General features: G+C 42.5%; 1 protein-coding gene across 1 annotated transcript in view; it reads left to right on the top strand.

Annotated features, from left to right (window-relative positions):
* Window positions 1–22,414, top strand: part of LOC120538029 (E3 ubiquitin-protein ligase DTX4-like) — a 91,850-nt gene that overhangs the window by 21,425 nt on the left and 48,011 nt on the right. The window lies entirely within an intron of this gene.

The raw sequence follows: 22,414 nt of genomic DNA, 5'->3' as shown, positions 1-22,414 counted from the left end.
TCCTGCTTCTCGGATATTTTTGTAACGGCCGACCCCTTAGCCAGCCGGCAGCTACACTACCAAGACCTGTGGGCCTGGATGAATTACTGAGACTGAACCAACTTATACCAAGCTGTACCTCTAACAAATAATATTTTCCCCTCAATCGACAGTTAAACACAAGCAAACAAAAGCAGATATGTAAAATAAATGTATAAATATACTAAATGAAACACAATGACAAAAACAATAATACAAATCCCCAATACAGAATTTATATATATCTGTTGTGAACGCTGGCCCCGGCACAGACAGACGGACAACATTTTTGCACCCAACACACTTTTATTCACTATTTACAATTCCACAAAAGTCACGTGCACTCACGAACCCCAGTGCTGCTGGCACTGAATCCCCCAAAGTCCAGGGCCCACAGTTTCTGTGCCTTGCTTCCTGGCCGCCTCCTGTCCTCTCTCAAGCTTCGCCAACACTGCCTCCCGACGTCCACCACCGACTGGAGGGAGGCGGCCCCTTTTATGGGAACCCGGACGGGTTCCAGCTGCTTCCCGGCACTTAGCGGTGGCCACACCCCTGTGTGGCAGAAGTGCCAGCTGCGCACTCGGAAGCCGTCCGTGTCTCCCCGGTCGTCTTTCCCCCGGCACTTCCGCCACACTGGGATAAACAGGCACTGGGGCGCCGCCTGGCGGTGGCCACGGGTCCCTACAGGGCTGGGCTTCAAAGCCCCTTACCCGAGGCCCCCTGCATAACCAGGACGGACGCCCCCACTCAGTCTGGAGGAGGCACTCGCCCTCCTCTGGTCCTCCAAAGCGTCCCGGCCGGGCTCCAGCCCCAGCCGAGGACCGTACAGGATGAACCGGCATCGGGGCACCGCCTGGCGGTGACCACGGGCCCCTACAGGGCTGGGCTTCCAAGCCCACCACCCGTGGTCCCCAACAAAACCAGGACGGACGCCCCCTCGCGGTCTGGAGGAGGCACAAGCCCTCCTCACGTCCTCCTGGGCGTCCCGGCCGGGGACCACACTGTATATCCCTCCACCAAAGCAGCAACGTGAAAACACCATATACACAATAACAAACCCTCCCTTGCCCCTGAAACGTATAACAAACACAAAACACAAATAACAACAATGGATGAATACTGCAAAGTCAATGAACATGAACTTGAGTCCGGGTAAGTAACTGTCCTGAATACGGATGACTGACCAAAAAAAAAATGGATGCGTTTGAATCTCCCAAATAAAAATCTCACCGTGCTTCCTTGGCGTATGGTAGATAATAATGTCCAACCCTGGGGTTTTCTGGCGATGATTGAGCTGTCGTGAATCCGGCGGAATGAGAAACAAACTGGGTACAATGTGCGATGTGAAAAATAGCAGGAATTGATGATCTGTTGTCGTTAAATGAAATCTCTGTCTTTCTCCTTCCTCCTGTCCCTTCCACTTTCCATGCCGATCGTTTTTAAGTAGTGATGAACCGGATGTAACTGAAATGTGAACAGGTGCTTTCCATCCTGGGGCTGCGGTCTCTCTCCCTCATCCGTCCCCTCTGTACTTACGGGGACAACATTCACTGACGTACACATAACGGACAGTAAACAGGACGATGGAAACAACACGCACTCGGCACACACAGCGAATACACTATTACTATATAGCCCTGCTACATTTTTTTTTTTAAGTCTCACAAGGGTCTCCTCTTAAGTTTCAGCAGAGATCACACGATGGGCTCAGATCTGACAAGTAGTGAGTGTCCTGACATTGTTTTTTTGTCAATTTGAACGTATTTGTATTGTGTGCTCCTTAATATACAGTGAAATGTATTGGCGGCAGTAATAAAACACTTGACTAGGATTACAGAGCTGTAGTCCTGGGTTCTGAATAATACGATTAAGTTGCTCTAATTTATATTGCTGTGCTCCATTTAGATCAGACTCAAATGGCAGGCAGTGTGGCATAGTGGTGAAGACTTTGGACTTCAAACCCCTTAGCTTCTGTGTTAAAATCCCACTACTGACACCAATGTGTGAGCACATGACAGTCGCTTCGCCTGCCTGGGCTCCAAGTAGCAAAACTTGAAATAAAGAAATGAAACCAATCGCATCTCAAATGTTGTAAGTCACCTGGATAAAGCCAGTAATAAATACAAACGGGGTGGGGGGCGCCCCCTGCTCGCTTCGCTTGCCAAACTCACATCCCCCCGACTTGCTCTATGCGCCAGCCACTCGCATATGTGGATTTCACTTTCACCAAACAGCAAATCTTTTAATTCTCACGGATACTCCTCTTCATTGGGAACAAACAGTACTTTTCCCCGATGGCAACATGAATTAAATGATCTACAAGTCTCCGACTTCAAGTTTAAAGCCAAACAATATCTACATACTTCTGTCATATCACCTGTGTCCATATATTTGATCTCTTTTGACCTTTACCTTTTTCGTCAGTATCGCATTGAATTTTTTTGATTCCGTGTTTGGAATTACATCGTGACAACGCAACGTATTACTGCCCGTGAGTGAATATCATTTCTTTCTCTCTATACAGACTGTGTCTGACAAGAGCATTCACACAAATGAGAAATGACTGAACCGTGTGCGTGGTAGTAAATGTTTTAGATGTGGGCATGACTTTCCCAAATTTCTTTGCATAAAGTCTTGTCTCGCGGGGCTTGAAATTTTCTCTTCAATGATTTCACTTTCACCAAACAGCAAATCTTTTAATACTCAATGATACGCCTCTTGATTAGGAACAAACACTACTTTTCCCTGGTAAAAACACAAATTAGACGATCTACAAGATTCCGACTTAAAGTTTAAATCTGAACAATATATTCGATCTCTTTTTGCTGCTTTGTTATTTCGCGAGTAACAATTTCCGTTTGTTTGCACTAATGTGATCTTTCCTATCATTTTTTTGAGACTTTCAAATTTTAGTACTTCTATTATCTCTAACTTGCTCTGCATGTGTATCGCGCCAACATTTTTGAATTCTTTACAACGTTCTACTTTGTCATCTACTCTTTGTCTTTTATTTCCGGCCCCGGGTGTGGTTAAATCTCTTGGCACAAAGTCTCGTCTCGTGGGACCTGAAAGTATCTCTCTGCAAAAGTCTCATCTCGCCCCAGGCTATAAAGTCTCGTCTCGTCCCAGGGTTTTTTTTTTGTTATAATAGAGAGATATATGAAGCCTTGAAAGAGATGAAGACAAGACCAGAAATAGGTCTTATAAAAGCATGCCATGCTTCTCAACCCAAATTCTTCATTTGGACTCCTTTAACCTCAGTCATATCTCGCATCTCCTTTGTGTCTAAGGCTGTTTCTCCTTTAGGAATTCTGGGAGCAACATCTGTGACAAAGTTGATTCTTAAAAGAAACATAAACGACACTCTCTCTTAAGTTTCTTGATCTGTAGTACCTAGGGTGTTGTACCGTGTTAGCCATTATGGATGTAATGAGAAGTTAAGCAAAATGGCACCTTTTATTGGATAACTAGAAAGATTGCAATATGATTAATGGATTATATCCTTCATGAAGAAGGGGTCTGAGTTGCCACCAAAGCCTGAATATTGTAATCTTTCTAGTTCGCCAATAAAAGGTGCCATTTTGCTTAACTTCTCAAGTTTCATGATCTAAGATCAACTTGAGAAGTAAAATTTTCCTATGGGTGATCTGACGGAGTCTCTGAGACACTAAGATTGGGAAGAACAAAGGAGAGGCTGCTTCTGCCTTCACTTTGCACTTGCTGGTCAGTATAAAGTCCCATATGTGAGTGATAACAGGATGAGCTTTTCGCTTCTCACTTGCTCGATGTGTATAGCGTCCCTCACAAGGTATATTTTATGAATGAAACGTGCATGCAAAAGGAAGGCCCGAGGAGGTGCGCACATTTCTTCTCATCCCGGCACCCGACTGACTCTTCTGTTCGGCTCTCGACTGCTTAGCCACCACTCCATCTCTCTCATTCTTCAAGAGAGACAGATGGGGGGCCAGAGGAGGTAGTTTTAGCAAGCACAGCACACACACACACACACCCCGGCCAATTCGTTTCTTCCTTCAGTCCCCCTTCGTTCTCACACTCCATGCTGCCTTCCATTTTTGCCTTCTCTCTTAGCCATCTATGACCTCACTCCCCCCTTTTTTTTTCTTCTTCTAAATGGCATTCTTTTGAAGCTGGAGAGGAGAAGAAGATGACAGCTGGGACTGCCAGACCAGACAATAGCTGCCTCAGTGAGTCTCCAAATTCTTCAGGGCGGCAGAAGCAGGCGGCTGCAGACCTCTCGAGCTGAACTCCAGTGAATGGAGAACAATGTGAATGCGAGTCGGGGTGGCGGAGGGCCTCCGTAGCACAGTGGGTGGCTTAGTCTGCTCAGGAGACGGGCTCAAAGGTTTGCACAGCTGGGGTGTGTGCGTGTCTGCCGAGCCTGTGAAAGGCTGTGCGTGCACGGAGGAGGAGCTCGGGTGGTCTAATGGGTGAGCCTTTAGTAATTCAAGGTAAATCAGTAACGCGTAGGGCTCTTGGACGTGCTGAAAATGTCCTGAGCTTATGGCTTTGTCCTCACTTCTACTTTGTTTATGGACTTCTGGGTAACTGGCGGCCCTTTGGGGGGTAAAAATGTCCTAGTCGGCCAAAGTAACTGAAAGAAATTGAATGTAATTGAAAGTTTGTCACTCGTCACTTTTTAGTGTTGCACCAGTGCTGCTGGGTAGTTTCTCGACTCTGGAACTGGATGAAGTGGCGTTAAGGTTGTTGTGCATTTTATGGATTTCCTGAGGCGGGAAATTACTACTACACTTCAGGTGGACTGTTATCTGATATTTCACTTTCTTTACGATACTGAAGAGTATCCTCGTGCAAAAAAAAAAACAAGAGCCCAATCTGGACAGGACGCCGGTCCGCCATTGCGTAGGACAGGGGTTGGCAACTTTTCAGTGGTGTCGTGCCAAACCCATGTTACAATGCAATTCTGCGTGCAGACATAATTCTACCAATTTTTGATACATATAGTATCAAAATTGGTCCGGTTATGATGGGCATACTTTTTGAAGCCCATTTTAACCGGATCTTATATTATTGGTCATTCTATATTTTTAAAATACATAGGATCATATGTGAAAAGAATGTTTTGTCAAATTTTTATTTAAAAAATACACAGTGTGGCAAAGGTGCTATATAGGCGTCAACCCGACACAGACGACACTGGAGGCATGTCAAAAGGGTAACAAAAATGTGTTTTTTTTCTTCAGCCGTGGGGCACGTCTTCCCCGTGTCCCACCGGCCCTACACAGTCCCCAAAACACACCAAAGAAAAACACCAACACACTCTTCTTCCTCCACTCCTCCCAGTCAGCTTTGTCCTCCTCCTCCCGACTCTGGCGCACCCCGAGTAGTGGCTGCTGGCTCCTCTTATAGCCCACCCAGAAGTGCTCCAGGTGATGATGGACCTAATTCAGGCTGCACTCCCGGGTGTGGCTGCATCACAGCCCCCATGGGCTCAAGAAGTCGTGCAGCTCATAGACATAGAATTACTAGACGCCGCATGACCAGCAGCATCGTACGTCAACGTCGCTGCCATATTGCGAGTGGCACTGCTGGGGAGTGAAGTAATGCATAACGTGCTGCTTGGGATTGTACAAACCGCTGTACGCTCCAAACCAGATCCCAGGGGGATTACATTTTATAGGTAAGGCTGCACAATTGTTTTGGTTACATTTGGCCATTAGAAAATCCCGTTTTATAATCTTGGCAGTCAAGGTCACCTTACAATAAAATTAAACAACATTAGTAAAATTAAAACAAGAGACTGATAAATCAAAAAGCACTAATTAGCAAATATGCAAAGATAACTGGCAAAATTCAAAATTAGTATGCCAGTTTGAAAAGATAAGTTTTGAGGGCAGTTTTAAAATGTGTTATAGAATTGAGCTGACGGATACGAGAGAGGGAAGAGAATTCCCGAGTTGAGGAGCACCAGGAGAGACGCTCGAGCTCCCAGAGCACTGAGTCTGACGTGTGGTACAGAAAGTCGAGCTGCAGAGGAGGATCTGAGTGAGCGAGAGGAGTGTCAGTCTGGAGGAGATCAGCGAGGTGTGGAGAGCTTGAAATGTTCAGAGCGGGATTGTGTATCGTATTCTGTAGTTAACAGGGAGCCAGTGACGTCAAGAGAGAATCGGTGTGATATGTTCAGTGGATTTAGAGCAGCAGGTTATTATACTGGCAGGAGAATTTTGAAGAAGTTGTAACCGATGGATACGTTTTTGTGGGATGCCAGATAGGATAGCATTACAGTAATCTACACGTGAGGTGACTCGGGCATTAACTGATACTTCAGTACTGTGTTGGGTAAGAACGGGACGAAGTCTAGAAACATTTCGGAGATGGAAGAAGGCAGTCCGAGAAATGTTACTTATATGGGAGGAATTATTTAATAATAATAATAATTATTATTATTATTTAATAATTGCCATTATTAGGGTATAAATGCATTTAAATAACTGCATGTAAACGATTTGCCAAAATCTGTTGTATGTAAATGATACTGTAAACATTATTGATTTTTCATCAGAAAACCCAGTTTCCCCGTCTACCTTAGTTTAAATGGCACTTTTGCCACTCGCAATACGGCGGACACGTTGACGTATCGCATCGACTGGGCAACACAGTGAATGCGGCATCTATCTATTTATGTCTATGGTGCAGCTCCCCCTGGTGGTGGCCACAGAGCCCAACAGGGCTGAGCTCTAGTGTGTGCCCCCCAGTGCAACCCTGGGGGGCTGCCACCAAGCGTTCCAGGGGATGTAGTGTGCAGCCCATGGCTGTTCCCCCGGATTCAGTGCCAAAGGGCCGTGGGTCACAATAGTTTGAATAAGAAAACATTTTCAAGAATTCTAATATGATTAATCATTCTTTATTATTAATCAGAGCTATCAATCCATTAATGCAAAGCAATTGTATAACTCAATTCGGTGGCTTTATTTTTGGTTCCAATTATTTGACTAAAACAAGCAGCCACAAACGGCCCTTTCTGTAGCTTCACTTGTCTCATCAGAGTTTTTAAACGTGGACTGAGATTTAGTTTGATAACGTCTTTGTACACTTGACGTACAAAACATGACACTTTCACAGCATAACACACACACGACACGATCCTTTTGTCGTACAAATCCACATCCATTCGTCCAAGAGTCTTGGAAAGAGCAAACATCAAGTTTTTGTCTCTTATGAGTCATTTTAGGGCCGTATATTACTTAATAATAACAAGAGGTTTGTTTTAACATCCCACAGCCTGCACTGAACACATGGTTTACCTTTATATTTGAGTCGCAGGCGAAAAACTTGGGTGGAGTGAGTGAGCTCTGCACTCCCTTGGCTGACATGTATGGTCTCGGGATGCTTTACTGTTGGCCTGACACAGGATTTAATGGTAGCACCGCTCACCTTTTCTTTTTTCCGGATGCCCCAAACAATCGGAAAGGAGATTCATCAGAGAAAAAAGACTTTTCCCCCCAGATTTTCCAATCCCAGAATATCAGTCTGTCCCTAATGTTTTTTCTTGACTTCTTTAGTGCCCTTCTTGACCAGGCCATTCACCTCACTCACACCTGCCTGCGGCCATTCCTGAGCCAGCTCTGCCCTGGTGGTGCCCGCAGCTGGTGCTCCTGGCACTTGCTGGACTTTTTTGGGGGGCCCTGAAGCCTTCTTCACAACTGCAGTGGAAAGTGGAAAGTTAATTTTCATGGCAAAGAAGGACTTTGCAAATCTCTTCAGAACATTCTGGAGTAGATTGCAAATTGTCATCATAAAAACTGAGGCAGCAAACCTTGTTAAAATTAATATTTGTGTCATTCTCAAAACTTTTGGCCACGACTGTAGTAGACCTGTAGAGCAGCTTGAAGTGGGACTGATGTGATTATTCGCACAAAATAGCCAAAGTGGTATGACGTCTTCAGAAATAGTCAGGGAAGCAGGCCTAACCACCACAAACTCAAAATCAGAGGAAGGTGCACTGAAAAACAGCTTAGCTTCCATCTTGACTGGATGGCTGGTCTGGCCACTAGAGGGCGCTGCCACTCCTCAAACCCAGAACACAAGTTCAGTCCCAAGGCTTCAATAAAAGTGGTTGGTTAAATCCAATACCTTATACAGGTTTTAATCCTCCACAATCAGACGTCTCTCCACAGTCAATCCTCCATCTCTCTGCCAGGTGGGCTTTGTCCAACATCTCCAAACTCGGCTGTCCTGGATGAGGACGGTTGGCTCCTTTTTATCTCAAGACTCGGGAGTTCTTCTGGTGTCAAGGGATTACAGCCTGGCAGAATTTCCAGGTCAGGCGGAACCTTCTTTGAGGTGTGTACCTTTTTTATAGCTCTGGTGGCACCCACACACACCGACAGGGTTCTTCTCCTAGACTACATGTTCCAAGGTGCCCTGTGGAAATATGAATGGGACCTCTGCCTGAGGGAAGCTGACATCAAGCGTACCAAGGGAATAAACAGCCCCCTGTTCTTCCATTTTATATCGGCTAAAGTAGGTACTGAAAACACATCCGGCCGGGACTCCTGGGGCTTCCCATCCAGGTAAGGAACCTTATTTTTTCTTGGTCAGAATGCCCATCCATCCACCTGGGGCCTCCAAACCAGGTAAGGAACCTTCCCCTCACCTGGTCAGGATGCCAGTCCATCCCGTTTGCCACTTACACTTGCCCTGACCTACACTGGGCTGAAATGCACTTAACTCTCAAAGTTATCATACACTCAAAATGCCCCCATTAGGGAGGGAATTAACTTCAACCCCTGGCATGTACAGAGGAAGGAAACAATAGAATGTTTTATAAAAGGAAGAATTATTAACAAAATCGCAAAAATAAAAAAAACACAATCCTTTGAGGATAACTTTAGTATTTTTCAAGTTCAAGTTATTTCTTTACAAACATGGTGCATATGTATTTGCACTGAAGTTGTGCTCTAAAGTTAAACGTTTTATATAAAGTAAAAAAAAGAAATACACAGCCAGTCCTGGCGTTATACAATAAACTCTGTGGGACACAGGGCTCCAACTGAAAATAAAAGCCAAAAACTTACCAGATATGTCCAGTTTAAAGCTGTAAAACGTTTGGCATAAGAAAACGGGCCTTCCATGTTTCTGACGGTTGTTTCTGACAGCAAAAGGCATCTGGAAATAACCGTTTTATCGAATATTTCTGGTACTTGAGGTAAGGATACGTTTTCTGTTGTGTGATAGCAGTGACCTTCGTGGAAGGAGTTCTCACATAAATACAACACGACATCAAGCACATGGCAGGAACAGTTTACTGTGATTTGGTCTTTTGGGAGGAAGCCACGCCCCCATGGGGTGAAAGGTTATTGTGGAGGAAAGAGGGCACATAGCTGGTCTTCTTTTAAAATGGCTGAATCTCATAATATTGATTTTTTTTTTTTTGAAAAGGACATGTAGAAGTTATTTTACAATATGTGTGTAATCTGAAGACGTGGATCAAAGTTTGAAAACTGCTTTGGCTTGAAAAATGTTCGGTAAGTTTTTACTTTGATTTTTTTAAGGTGGCACTTCAATGCCCCATTGCCTCCATTTAGAAAACACCAGGGTGGGTAAGATTTTTTTTTATTTATAGAAAACACTTAATTTTAAAACAGAATTTCACATGGAAAATAAATTTCCCCTTGGGATTAATAAAGTATCTATCTATCTATCTATCTCTATCTCTAAGATATAACTGACTTAAAAAATACCGAACTTCTTCTTTAAGACGTAATTCAAGAAACAGGGAGCGCAAAATCCACAAACCCAAAGAACCAGACAAAAATATATTGCAGTTGTAACTCGCCGACCTCCCAAGCACATCATACGTGTCCCCCGGCTTCTCGGAGGCAGTCCCTCTATGGAGATTGACTGGTGGCCCTGCCCCTTGGGGAACCACCCACTAAACACAAGACGTGGCAGGACAAGCATCCACATTTAGGAACCAGGCATTAAACAAAACTGTTTTAAAAAAAAAAAAAAATACATAATCTTATCAATAATATGCATAATTATAATTAACCAAAGATCCAAAAGGGATATAAAAAAATGGAATTTATGTGTGTAATCAACAACAACAACAACATTTTCATACAAACAGTAGCTCAAAGTGCTTTACATATTAAAGAATAGAAAAATGAAAGACACAATAAGAAAACAAAATAAATCAACATTAATTAACATCGAATAAGAGTAAGGTTCAATGGCCAGGGGGGACAGAAAAAACAAAAAAACTCCAGACGGCTGGAAAAAAATAAAATCTGTAGGGATTCCAGACCATGAGACCGCCCAGTCCCCTCTTATATCAGAATATAAGTTTAATATGTCACTGTGCTCTGTGCAAATATTTTAAATCTGCTTTTCTTTTCTTCTCACATGCACTGCTAACACAAGATTTAGTAAAGGGGCTCATCATTTAGAAAGCATTTCAAGACAAGACAAGTTAAGAACAAACTGCAAAATGGGCAACGTGCACTATTTCTGTGTGTCAGAGTCAGCATGACATTTGGATCTTCTTTTCCTTGCTTGGAATGGCATGATTTACCTAAGGTGGGGGCCCTGCACATGGAGAAAGTGTATAAAGCCTCGGCACATTGCCCGGCACACCTTTGAAGCCGACGGATGGATGGCAGATAACATCATCCGATCCTGAAAATCCTTCCAGCGCAGCGACGAAAATGACAGACTCTATACACCGTGCTCCCACTTCGGTGACAGTCTTGTTATGGCTTCCTCGTCTGCTATGCTGTGTAAATCGTCATTAAAGGAAGCTAAGTTATTTCTCCCATGTGATTTGTTACCGCCGTATCACTAAGGGAGGGGTATCGCCTTTTATATTAGATCTATATAGTTTCGGGTTATGTAACTTGCTGCAGTCACAAAAGAACTTATTCCAACAAGAGAGCTAGCGCCCCCTGCTGGATTCAATATGTAAGCCAGGGTCTTTAACATAACAGGGATTCACAAACGTTACTAGGAAGCATGGTCTCCTATAAGCTTATAAAGCAGCCTAATGTTTTCAGCGTTTCTTCTTTATGGTACTGTAGACTTGATTTATACTGTAAAGCCTGCATTCTCCTGATGGTAAGGACTCCCTCGAATTATGAAATGAATCCCTTAAGTGTTAGCATGACATTAACATGTGCAGGCATGTGCTAGAAAGTGTGCACCAATCAAGCTCTTAAGAGTGCACGGCCAAGACAGCAGCAGGAACATTGCATATGCCTAAAAAATCCATCATGCGGGGAATCTCGTCAGTGCTGAAATCTTTGAATCCACTGAAGAATTACGCACACACACACACACACACCATTCTGCATAAAACACTAAGGTTAGGTGATAGGAATGGCATATGGTGGAAAAGAAGGTACAGTTCATAAAGCTTAAGGGGTTCTATTTATCTGCTAGTCCAAAATTTGACAATAAGATATAATATTGTCATTTAACCTCCATCCTGTAAGGACAGCGTAAGTCATCTACAATATTTAGAAATTAATATAGGCTTTGTGAAATGAATATGTCAAAACAAATTGACTCGATGTTTAGTTTTCAGTGGTGATAGCCCATAAATGAACATTTGTGTTATTTTCCTGCATGTGTAATGGGGGCTTTCAACACGAATTTGAAATCTTTTAAAGAATGAGCTGATGGGATGTTTTCTTGAGGAAGCTTCAAGAGGTCACGATGACCGGGATGAGAACTCTCAGCTGTGCCTGAAACATTGGCGTCGTGAGCTTCTCAGAGGGGGATCAAAACAAAAGGATACTTGGTTCTGCATGGACACAGCTGCTTAATGCTGCCCTGCTTTTCTGATAAGTAAGTTGTTGTCATCTGCGGTGGGCTGGCACCCTGCCTGGGGTTTGTTTCCTGCCTTGTGCCCTGTGTTGGCTGGGATTGGCTCCAGCAGACCCCCGTGACCCTGTAGTTCGTATATAGTGGGTTGGATAATGGATGGATGGAAGTTGTTGACATTAGGGTTGTAGTAATAATAATAATAATAATAATAAGTTGTCATTAGGGTTGTCACGATACCAAAATGTCAAACTTTGATAGGATACTAAGAAAAAGATTGAAATTTGATATGATTTTCGATACTCAGTTTATCTACTACAGCATATAATAAAAGACTCAGGTCTGTGTGTGGGTGTGTCCAGTCCCTACGAGCAATCTGATTGGTCAGTTTGGCTTTGATGATGCAGTTGAAAGAGGGAGTGTGAGACATGGGACCATTGAGAAAGTCGCCATCAAAGATGGAAAATATAAAACTGGACAGGAGGCGAGAAAGTCACCTCAGAAATGATGACAGAGTCTGAGGCACTTGAGTGAGTGACAAGCCGGGCATGAGAGGAGAGGTTCGGACAAACGTGGATATCGAGGAAGAGTAGTGAAGAAACATGTAGGGCAAGAGATAGCAAATATATACCTAAGCTATAGGTAATGTGACTAGTGTGTATATAAACTTTGAAAACACATCAGATCTCAATGGGATAAGAAATCCTGCTGGCTATCTCTGCTGATATGGACTGACATGGTGATGTGTTAGGAACCAAAGGATGGCAGCCACATTGTTTGATGGAAATGAAAATGATGAACCTACAGAGGGCTGAACTCAAAGACACTATCAAGTTTCAAGGAAGTTTTGGGGATTGAAAGAAAAACTGACATTTATTTATGAAAATCCCAAAATGCTTGTATGGTACGGTTTTAAAATGTAGGTTTTTTGGTACTTTTCCAGTACTTCTATACCGCACAACCTTTGGAGAACGTTTCAAAAATGTATTTAGCAGCGGCTGTGGTTGAAAAGGGGACAAGAAGAATTTAGGATCTCAGGGTTTTTATGTCCATTTTTAATAAAGCGTTTTATTTCCTTTAATGTGGCCGATGATCCAGATTGTTTCATGCCTTATTTCCAGAAGTACTGCTCATGTTCAATCACATGTGGAGTGGAAAAAATATGAGTTAACAAGCAAGCAGGGAATTAACGTTTGGCACATGTTAGGTCCTTTCACATTTTTGCATTTTTGTTAAAGTTCAGCCAAGTTCAGCATCTGCAGAGCAGCACAACAAGGGCGGCATGAGGAGGGAGGACTAGCGGAGAGATCAGCGTCTGGACAGTCCGCTGCTTTTACTCCAGTCAGGATCCTGGACTGCTTCTTCACTTAGGAACCTTCAGAGTGGGTTATGCAGAGGAGGAGGTTGACACATTGCAGTTTGCATGTTCTCCTCACGTCTGCTTGAATTTCCTACCACAAAGAGTTTTGACGTTCTCTTCATATCCACATGGGTTTCTTCCCCCATAGGATTTTGATGTTCTCCATGTCTTCTCGAGTTTTCTCCCCACACAGATTTTGCATGTTCTCCTCACGTCTGCATGGGGTTCCTCCCACAATCCAAAGACTTGTGGGTTAAGCCGATTAGAAGCCTTCTACAGTAGTCATGGACGTCATAGTACATTAGATGAGATCAAATTTATTAACAACGAAAAATTTAGATGTATAAAGCTGCAGAAACATAAAACAAAAACCAGACTTGCATGACAAGTAATACAATACAATCAATCAATAAATAATTGTATATTATGTAGAAACTATAAAGTTAACGTAGAGTAGTAGCATTTAGTTTGGGACGTCACAAGGAAGCATTAAATTGCCTGATAGCAATTAGGTAGAAAAGACCCGCAGAGGGGCTCCTTAGCACACTGTGGTGAATTGAGACATGTGGCTTAAAATGCTCCAAGAGAGCACTTCCTGGAGATGATGGAGGGGATTTTTCATGTCGGCATCTAATTTTGCCACAACCGTGTCCTGGGGTCCGCCCTGTGATGGAGCAGCGTTTCCTGATCTGTTTGTTCAGGTGTTGTGCTTCTTCTAAGCTCAGGTTGCTACCACTGCTCTGGATAATTGGGTTTAGAAGATGGATGGATATAAGGGGGTGCAAAGATGGCTAGTGTCCAGTTAATCTTGGTGGGCCAGTCTGTCTTAAAGTCTGAGGACAATTATTGTTCTCAGTCCACCCTAGTTTAAGAGAAGTGTCGTTATTTTGAATGGTTGTACAAAGCAGGGACAATCTGATGCCAGCCATCCATGATTCTCCTTTTTAAGCCATCTTGACAAGCTTTGTCCCTTCTTTGTTTGTCTTTCACTCATCGTTTTCCTTGCCAAGCTGGTCCTCTCATGTCAAAGGCCATCTCGAGGTCAACTTCATCATCTTCATCATCCGTCCTCCCCAAATTACTTCTCCATGCATGGTCTCTTCCTCAGTAAAATGCCTCAGCTGTGCATTTCTAATGGAGCCTACAAGAGGGACATGGAAGACTGCTTGGTGATTTGCTCCCCAGCACTAATGCAGTCGATTCGTTTTAAATTGGCGGCTCTTCAGTGATTCCGAGCCCATTGCGTCAGTAAAGGAGCTCATGCCAGTGAATGACCACGTGTCCTTTTCTCCTTTTGTCAACTTCATTGAAGTAATGGAACCCATGTATTACACAGTGCTGGGACATGTCACCTGAGACAGACGGTCAGCAGAGATTCTGGTGCTCCACCGCATAGTGCCACACCACAGTTCCCTCAGTTTTTTTCTCTTTTTCTGCACAGCTGTGCACCCTCTCCCTCTCTGACCTCGAAATTCTGACCTTTCCCAAGACGATACAATGACTGGGACACATAGGAATGTGAGATGTCGAGAGCCGAGTGCGTCGGTTTTGTTTTTCTTGAGCCCGATGGTTGTTGATGCGGAGGAGAAGGGCAGGTGGGAGCTCTGCCTTCTGCCCATCTGGCTCTCTCAGGACAATTAAAGACTTAATGAGAACAATCGCAGCGGGCAGCTGGCTGACTGATTGCAAAGTGGAGATTTAGATGAGAAAGAGAATCCACGTTCACAGTATAATAGAGTGGGTTTGAACAAGGTATGGGAAATTAGCTGATGTGAACGCACTAAAGGCAGCCACTGCCAGAGCACTTAAAGGATGGGTCACTGCAAGGAGTCACCGAAATGGCTGTAAAGGTTTCAATAAATGACGTTGGTGGCTAAAGTATTACAAGCAGGTGTTTGATCATTTAAATAGTCCAACCGTGCTGGCCTAGCAGAAAGGGAATTATCTATCCCTTTATCAATTATCCCTTAATGCCATCATGAAACTAACAGCAACGTTGAAACAAAACAGAAAAGAACTAATTGGTCAATTAATTTTACTATGCTGAAAGTCCATGTTTGTCATGCTTTTTTGTTTTCTGGGATGTTTGTTATTCATATGTCCAATCTTACATTCCCATACCTCTGTACTTTTGAAATGAATTACCAGAATTTGCCACATTTCCCCCTGGGGACATATAGATAGATATTTTATCTATCATTATAGTGCCTTTCAGATCTGTCTGTCTGTCTCTCTATGCGATGGTCCAGATCTAATTATGCAATTTTCATTACGCTATAACTTTCCATTAACCATTAACCATCGAGAAGTGTGCGAACTGCCAACATGAAGAATCGTCTTCGTGCTGAACTGGAATTGTCCTCACATAAATCAAAGTCATCCAGACGATCTGAATCTGCATAATTAGGTCTGGACCACCCGGTGTATCTAATGTGGATTATGAGTGTGTATGTACAGTATGTATGTATATGCATATACAGTGTGTGTGTGTATGTCTTAATATATATGTACTGTGAAAAGGATCGGACTGTATATTATCCCTGGCTGCAATGGGTTGATTTAGTAGAGAGAAGTGTCTTGGTTGAAGTCCAGACGTGAACTGGCTGGTTTTGGAATATGATGGTTTTAAGGAGGAAGGAAGGGAGGAATATTTATTTTTCTAGCATATTTTCATACAAATGATGTTGCTCAAAGTGCTTTACAGGATGAAGATAGAGAAAAAAAGACAATGTAAACGGCAATACTAATTAACATAGAGAAAAAAAATCTGTAGGGGTACCGAGGCCACGAGTCCACTCAGCCCCCTCTGGGCATTCTACCTAACATTTATATATACAGTATATGTGTGTGTGTGTGTGTGTGTGTATATGTATGTATGTAGCAATCTATTATCAAACCGGCTATATCCTAACTACAGGGTCACGGGGGTCTGATGGAGCCAATCCTAGCCAACACAGGGTGCAAGGCAGGGAACAAACCCTGGGCAGGGCGCCAGCCCACCACAGGGCACACACACGCACACACTAGGGACAATTTAAGATTTCCAGTGCACCTAACCTGCATGTCTTTGAACTGTGGGAGGAAATCCACGCAGACACGGGGAGAACATGCAAACTCCACGCGGGAGGACCCGGGAAACGAACCCAAGGCTCCTAACCGTGAGGCATATATATTTATAATGTATATATATATGTGTGTGTGTGTGTGTGTGTATATATATATATATATATATATATATATATATATATATATATATATATATATATATATATATATACACACAGTATATGTATGTGTGTGTCTTTTTATATATATCTGTGTATATGTATGTATATATGTATTTATTTATTCCTTTAAAGAGGTTCTGTAAAAAGCCAAATTTCCCCCTGTATGTATTATTTATATGTAGTGTGGCTGGGTGCAGGAATGATAGGTCTCAAGAAAAATCTGGGGCGCCTACTGGGTTGCTTTTGCCAGAAAGATGCCTCCTTCTGGGCAGCTGGGGGTTCTTATAGTTGGGGAACTGGAAGGGGCGTGGCTAGTGCCCTCGTTGGGCAGTTTCTTAGCGCTGCGCAAAGAGAAAGAGAAGACCGTGTTAGTGATAGCGCCCCCTCTTGTCCAGCTGGGTTATTATATGTCTCGATCGAGCCTGCGTGAAGAACCTCTAGACTGCATGCGTGACAGAAAATATATGAGTGTTTCTGTAAATAATTACAAAAATAGCACATACCCATATATATAATCACATTTACCATATCAGAAAAGTAAAAAAATAAAACTAAAAAAATCCAGCTTTGAAAATTGTTTATGCCTTTAACATTTCTTATCATCACAAGCATTGGTTCACCTGTTGCCTTTAGAATTTGACCACCCTGTTGATAAGGACCCACCTGTGCTCATTTCACCATTTAAACTGAATGCAGTGGTCTTTGTAAGGCTGCGTGACGTCACCCTTTTGGCCATTGTTAACAAAGCAATATGAAGACAAAAAGAGCTTCCCTAAAGAAAGGAGTTGTTTGCAGACTCGAGCCAGGTGAGGGACGTCAAAAGGTTTTGAAGGTGCTGTGAATCCCAAAGAGCGTCGTTCAGTCAGCTGTGGTGACAAATAAAGCTGTTTAGATTCCAGAAGAACCGGTTGTTCCCCAAACCTCAGTTTAGAGGAGCAGTCAAGAGGCTTTGGAAAGGATTTGCGGTTTGTCAGGAGACCCTGCAAAAGACCTGAACATGAAACCCCCAAGACAAGGAGCTCAGCCACAAACCTAAAGGTTTGACTACCGTAACAGGAGGATGATGGCTCCACCAAAGTCCTTGGCTTCATTCCCATAGAAAATCTGGCAGACTGCTGCCCACATGTCACTCCCTACATGACCTGCGACAGTTGGAACAAGTACAGGATGTAGAAAAGATTGGATGAATCATAAACTCGCAAAACTGGTTACAGCAAGAGACTCGAGGCTAGCAGGAGAGGCTGTCACCAAAAATGGAACACCTGAGATTCACAGGGGAATTTTTGTTAAAGTTGGCGCTTATCCATGTTTTCATTTAGATGGCCCCCCTCCAAGTAAAAGTCACAATGGCACTATAAACTGGAATTTAGTTTCCACCCCTAGAAATAATTTATGTTAAATATATGCAACCTTCAATTTCTATTTATATGCCCACTACAATGTATATGGTCTGTGTGTGTACCGTGATGTGAAAAGGTAAGTACACCCGATTAAATGCTTACCGTATATATTCGCGTATAAGTCGGGTCTTGAAACCCGAAAAATCAGTCATAAATCATACCCTGACTTATATGCCCATTCAAAAATACAACACTTAATTTTTTTTTTTTTTTACATCTTCTTGCCTCCTCCAATCTTGCTCATCAGTTTCTCAGACACATCGAGTTTTGTTGCAGCAGATCAGTTACCGATTTCTTTCGCCACTTCAATGACTTTTAATTTAAAACCAGCTTCATATTTTCTTCTGTTCGAACGCTCCATCGTAGATAAGGGATGCTCTTACGATAAAGGTATATGAGGGTGTGAGATACAAAAAACACACAACAGTGCAAACGTCGCTTCGGAATAGTTCGGGTATTACTGTGTGGTCAAGTAGGCACAATACATAGAAAAGAAACGCAGTGTGCCCTGTGGTTACTCTCTCAGGTGGGCGTTAGCATAGCGTAATCTCCTGGACCAATAGAGTGAGTTTTCCGCATTCGACTTATACGACGGCCATTGTAAGATGTCGGAAATTATACGGTAAAGTCAAGTTCTGACTTATCCGTGGGAGAATTTCAACGTGAGTATATATGGTAGTTGTTTTTTAACATTCCTAGAGTTCTCAAGGTTTGAGCTTCATTTAAGCAAGTATTCATAACTAAAGGCGATATAATATCACAACCATCATGCTATATTTACATTCTATAGTCCATACAATGGCTGACCTCCAAAGCTCATGCAAAAAGACAATTTCCCCTCGCCGATTAATAAAGTATATGCGATCAAATCAAAAATTGTATGATGTAAATAAACATAAGTGCAAGAAGAAGACAAGCTGGCGGAAGCCGTGTGATGCTCTGGGCAGTGATCTCCTGGGAAACCTGGCATTCGTGTGGATGTTACTTTGACACGTACCACCTACCTGAAGATTGTTGCAGACCACGTTACACCCCTTCATGACAAAGCTATTCCCTGATGGCAGAGGCCTTTTTCAGTAGGATAATGCGCCCAGTCGCACTGCAAAAATTGTTCAGGAAAGATTTGAGGAACGTGACAAAAAGATCAAAGTTGTTGACCTGGCCTCCAAATTCCCCAGATCTCAATCCGGTTGAGTGTCTGTGGGATGTGCTGGAAAAACAAGTCTGACCCATGGAGGAACCGCCTTGCCACTTATAGGACTTAAAGGATCTGCTGCTAACAGGTTGGTGCCAGATACCAAAAACACCTTCAGAGGATTTGTGGAGTCCAAACCTCAGTCAGTCTGAACTGCTTTGGTGGCACGATGGAGACTTAAACAACATTAGACAGGTGATCGGCGTATGTATGTTTTATTAACTTATATTAGTTGACTGGTAGAAAAGAACAATGGGTTAGTCTAGAGGAGTATTTTGGGTGCCAGTCGTGTTGCCTCTTTAAATTATAACAGCAGCTGTTAAACAAATCAGACTCACAAAGCGCAAACCACAACAAACATAAAGAGCGTTCCTGGCTTCTCAAAGTAGTTGGCTCTTAGGAGCAGATTTGGTTTCTGGAGCTCCATCCTTGACTAAGTCCAGGTCCAAATGAGACACCAACATTCTGGGACATCGGGCTTTTATAGATCTTCAACTGGAAGGAGTGGAGTTAGTTGCCCTCAAGGTGCTATGTGGAAGAATGGAGATGAGGCTGATAGTGATAGGGTCCCCTCTCACCCCCGGTGGGGTATTGCATACTTTAGATGAACCTGGAAGGTGTTCCTCAGATTCTGTTGTGTGAAAATAAATATACATTTTTATGTAGCATAAATCTTCTGCCCGTTTACACATACCCCTCAAATTTTACCAAGCAACTGCTGAACAGAAATTATGTGTGAACAAAATCGAAATTCATCACCATCAAGGTGTTGTATGATTTTTGGAATCTGCTACTTCAGCTTATGTGTGAACAAAGCCATAAAATAACTGAGTCCAGCAGACAAATGTTTTTGTCAATCTTAAGACATGACATGTCAGGGTCAGTGAGAGGTAACCAATAGCAAGAGATTTGACTGGTGGTACAGAGAAGGGCTAGCTGTAGGGTCCGTACAAGAACAAAAACTCCGGTTTGAATGTTTTCCAGGGTGAGCCGTTTGGAAAATGTCTATACTTTGGATTGACTCTGAAATAAACAACCTACTCTCCATACAAGCATTGTTATGCAGCTGAGGGGAAAGATGCATTTCAAAGATGTCCGAAAGACATTATTGAGATTCTCAATTCACTCCTAACAGTCCTTCTTTCCTTCTCTAAACGTTCACTTTCCCCTTTTTTCTATCCAGACCATGTATGTTGTCTCTTCATACATCACCCTTCTCTAAAGACAACAATCCTTCTTCTAGATCTGATATTCTAATTTACCATCTCTTGTGGTTCCTTTTGTCTCTCCTCAAGATCTATTAAGTGTAGAACTGCTTCATTACCTTTGCTGGGTTCCTAGTACAAGATTTTAAACAAATTTAAGATGCCGTAAGTCAGACCATTTACTTAACTTTCACAATTCTCATCCTCTTACCTGAGTCCCAGCTTGGTATAGTCGATGTGATATCATTGATAATAGAAATTCAGGAATCTCATCCTCCTACCTCAGTCCCAACTTGGTATAGTTGGTGTGATATCGTTGATAATAGAAATTCGGGTTTCTCATCCTCCTACTTCAGTCCTAGCTTGGTATAGGCCATGTAATACTATAGATAATAGAAATTCAGGATTCTAACCCTCCTACCTGAGTCCCAGCTTGGTATAGTCGGTGTGATACAATCGATAATAGAAATTCAGGAATCTCATCCTCCTACCTCAGTCCCAACTTGGTATAGTTGGTGTGATATCGTTGATAATAGAAATTCGGGATTCTCATCCTCCTACTTCAGTCCTAGCTTGGAATAGGCCATGTGATACAATCGATCATAGAAATTCTGGATTCTCACCCTCCTACCTCAGTCCCAGCTTGGTATAGTCGATGTGATATCATTGATAATAGAAATTCGGGTATCTCACCCTCCTACCTCAGTCCCAACTTGGTATAGTTGGTGTGATATCGTTGATAATAGAAATTCGGGATTCTCATCCTCCTACTTCAGTCCTAGCTTGGTATAGGCCATGTAATACTATAGATCATAAAAATTCAGGATTCTAACCCTCCTACCTGAGTCCCAGCTTGGTATAGTCGGTGTGATACAATCGATCATAGAAATTCCGAATTCTCATCATCCTACCTCAGTCCCAGCCTGGTATATTTGGTGTGATATGATCGATTTATAGAAATTCATGAATTTCATTGTCCCACTGCACTCTCAGCTTGGTATTGTCGGTGTGATACTATCGATCATAGAAATTCAGGATTCTCATCATCCTGCCTCAGTTCCAGCTTGGTATAGTCGGTGTGATACCGTTGATCATAGAAATTCAGGATTCTCATTGTCCCACCTCAGTCCCAAATTGGTATAATTAGTGCAATAGGATCGATTTATAGACATTCAGGATTCTTAACCTCCTACCTCAGTCCTAGCTTGGTATAGCTGGCGTGCTAAAATCAATCATAGAAATTCAGGGATCACCTTTATAAAACTGTGACCAAATAAAACCCACCAAATTAATGGAGATAGGAAAAATGACACATTTGTGCCCTGGGGATTGACAAGTGACTTTCAAGGAAATATCTGCAAAATAAATAATATAAATAGCTACCACAGCCTTCTATTGAAATAAGACATTTAATAAATTATGTCTATTATCAATAAATAGTTTTGCATGTAATTAGAAGAAAGCTTTGTTTCCCTTACATTGTGTAATTTTGCTCACGTGTTCCATCTCGTCGTTACTCCACATTAATTAGTGTTTACAAACACAGAGACCAGAAAGGAATGAAGGTGGAAAGGTGTTGCGAAACAGCAAAATAAGCCAAGAAATTACTATTTTAAAAACTTACAATAAAAAAGGGCAATAGATGAGAATCAACCCAACATTTTTTCATTTTCAAAGAGTGCATCATAGACAAGGAGGTCATAGCCTCCCTCATGTCTTAATAAATCTCGAATCCATCAGAACAAAGCACAGCGGTTCGGCGTTGTGGGCTTTGTTAGTTATGGGGTCAGCATTTTATGTAACTGTCAATCTGACACACCCCATTCTGTGAGTATGTTGTGGCAAGGCATCGTGGGAAAGATCAACAACTGAAAGGCAACTGGATAGACTGGTTGAAATGTGTTCAGACAGGCTTCAGCGGAAAATGAAATTTTTCAGTTTACAAGAACTTTCCTTGAAGTCATCGCCAAAATGCTAATGCTTCAATCGAAGGCTTTTAGAAGCAATGAGAATATACAAAACGTGAGAGAAAGTTTTAGAGATTGTGTTTGTTTAATTGGGTAGACCACAACAGCTCTCTGCTAATAAGTGAAATTTAAGTGTCTTTGTTCATGATCGAGACATGCTTTGGAAGTCATCTTCCATAATTATTGTCTTCTTCAATGTCCCTATTTGCCTCATCCTTTATATCAAACGCACAGTGCATT

Source organism: Polypterus senegalus, chromosome 10, assembly GCF_016835505.1.
Source record: "Polypterus senegalus isolate Bchr_013 chromosome 10, ASM1683550v1, whole genome shotgun sequence".
Taxonomy (NCBI): domain Eukaryota; kingdom Metazoa; phylum Chordata; class Cladistia; order Polypteriformes; family Polypteridae; genus Polypterus; species Polypterus senegalus.
This window is presented reverse-complemented; position numbering and strand designations above follow the sequence as displayed.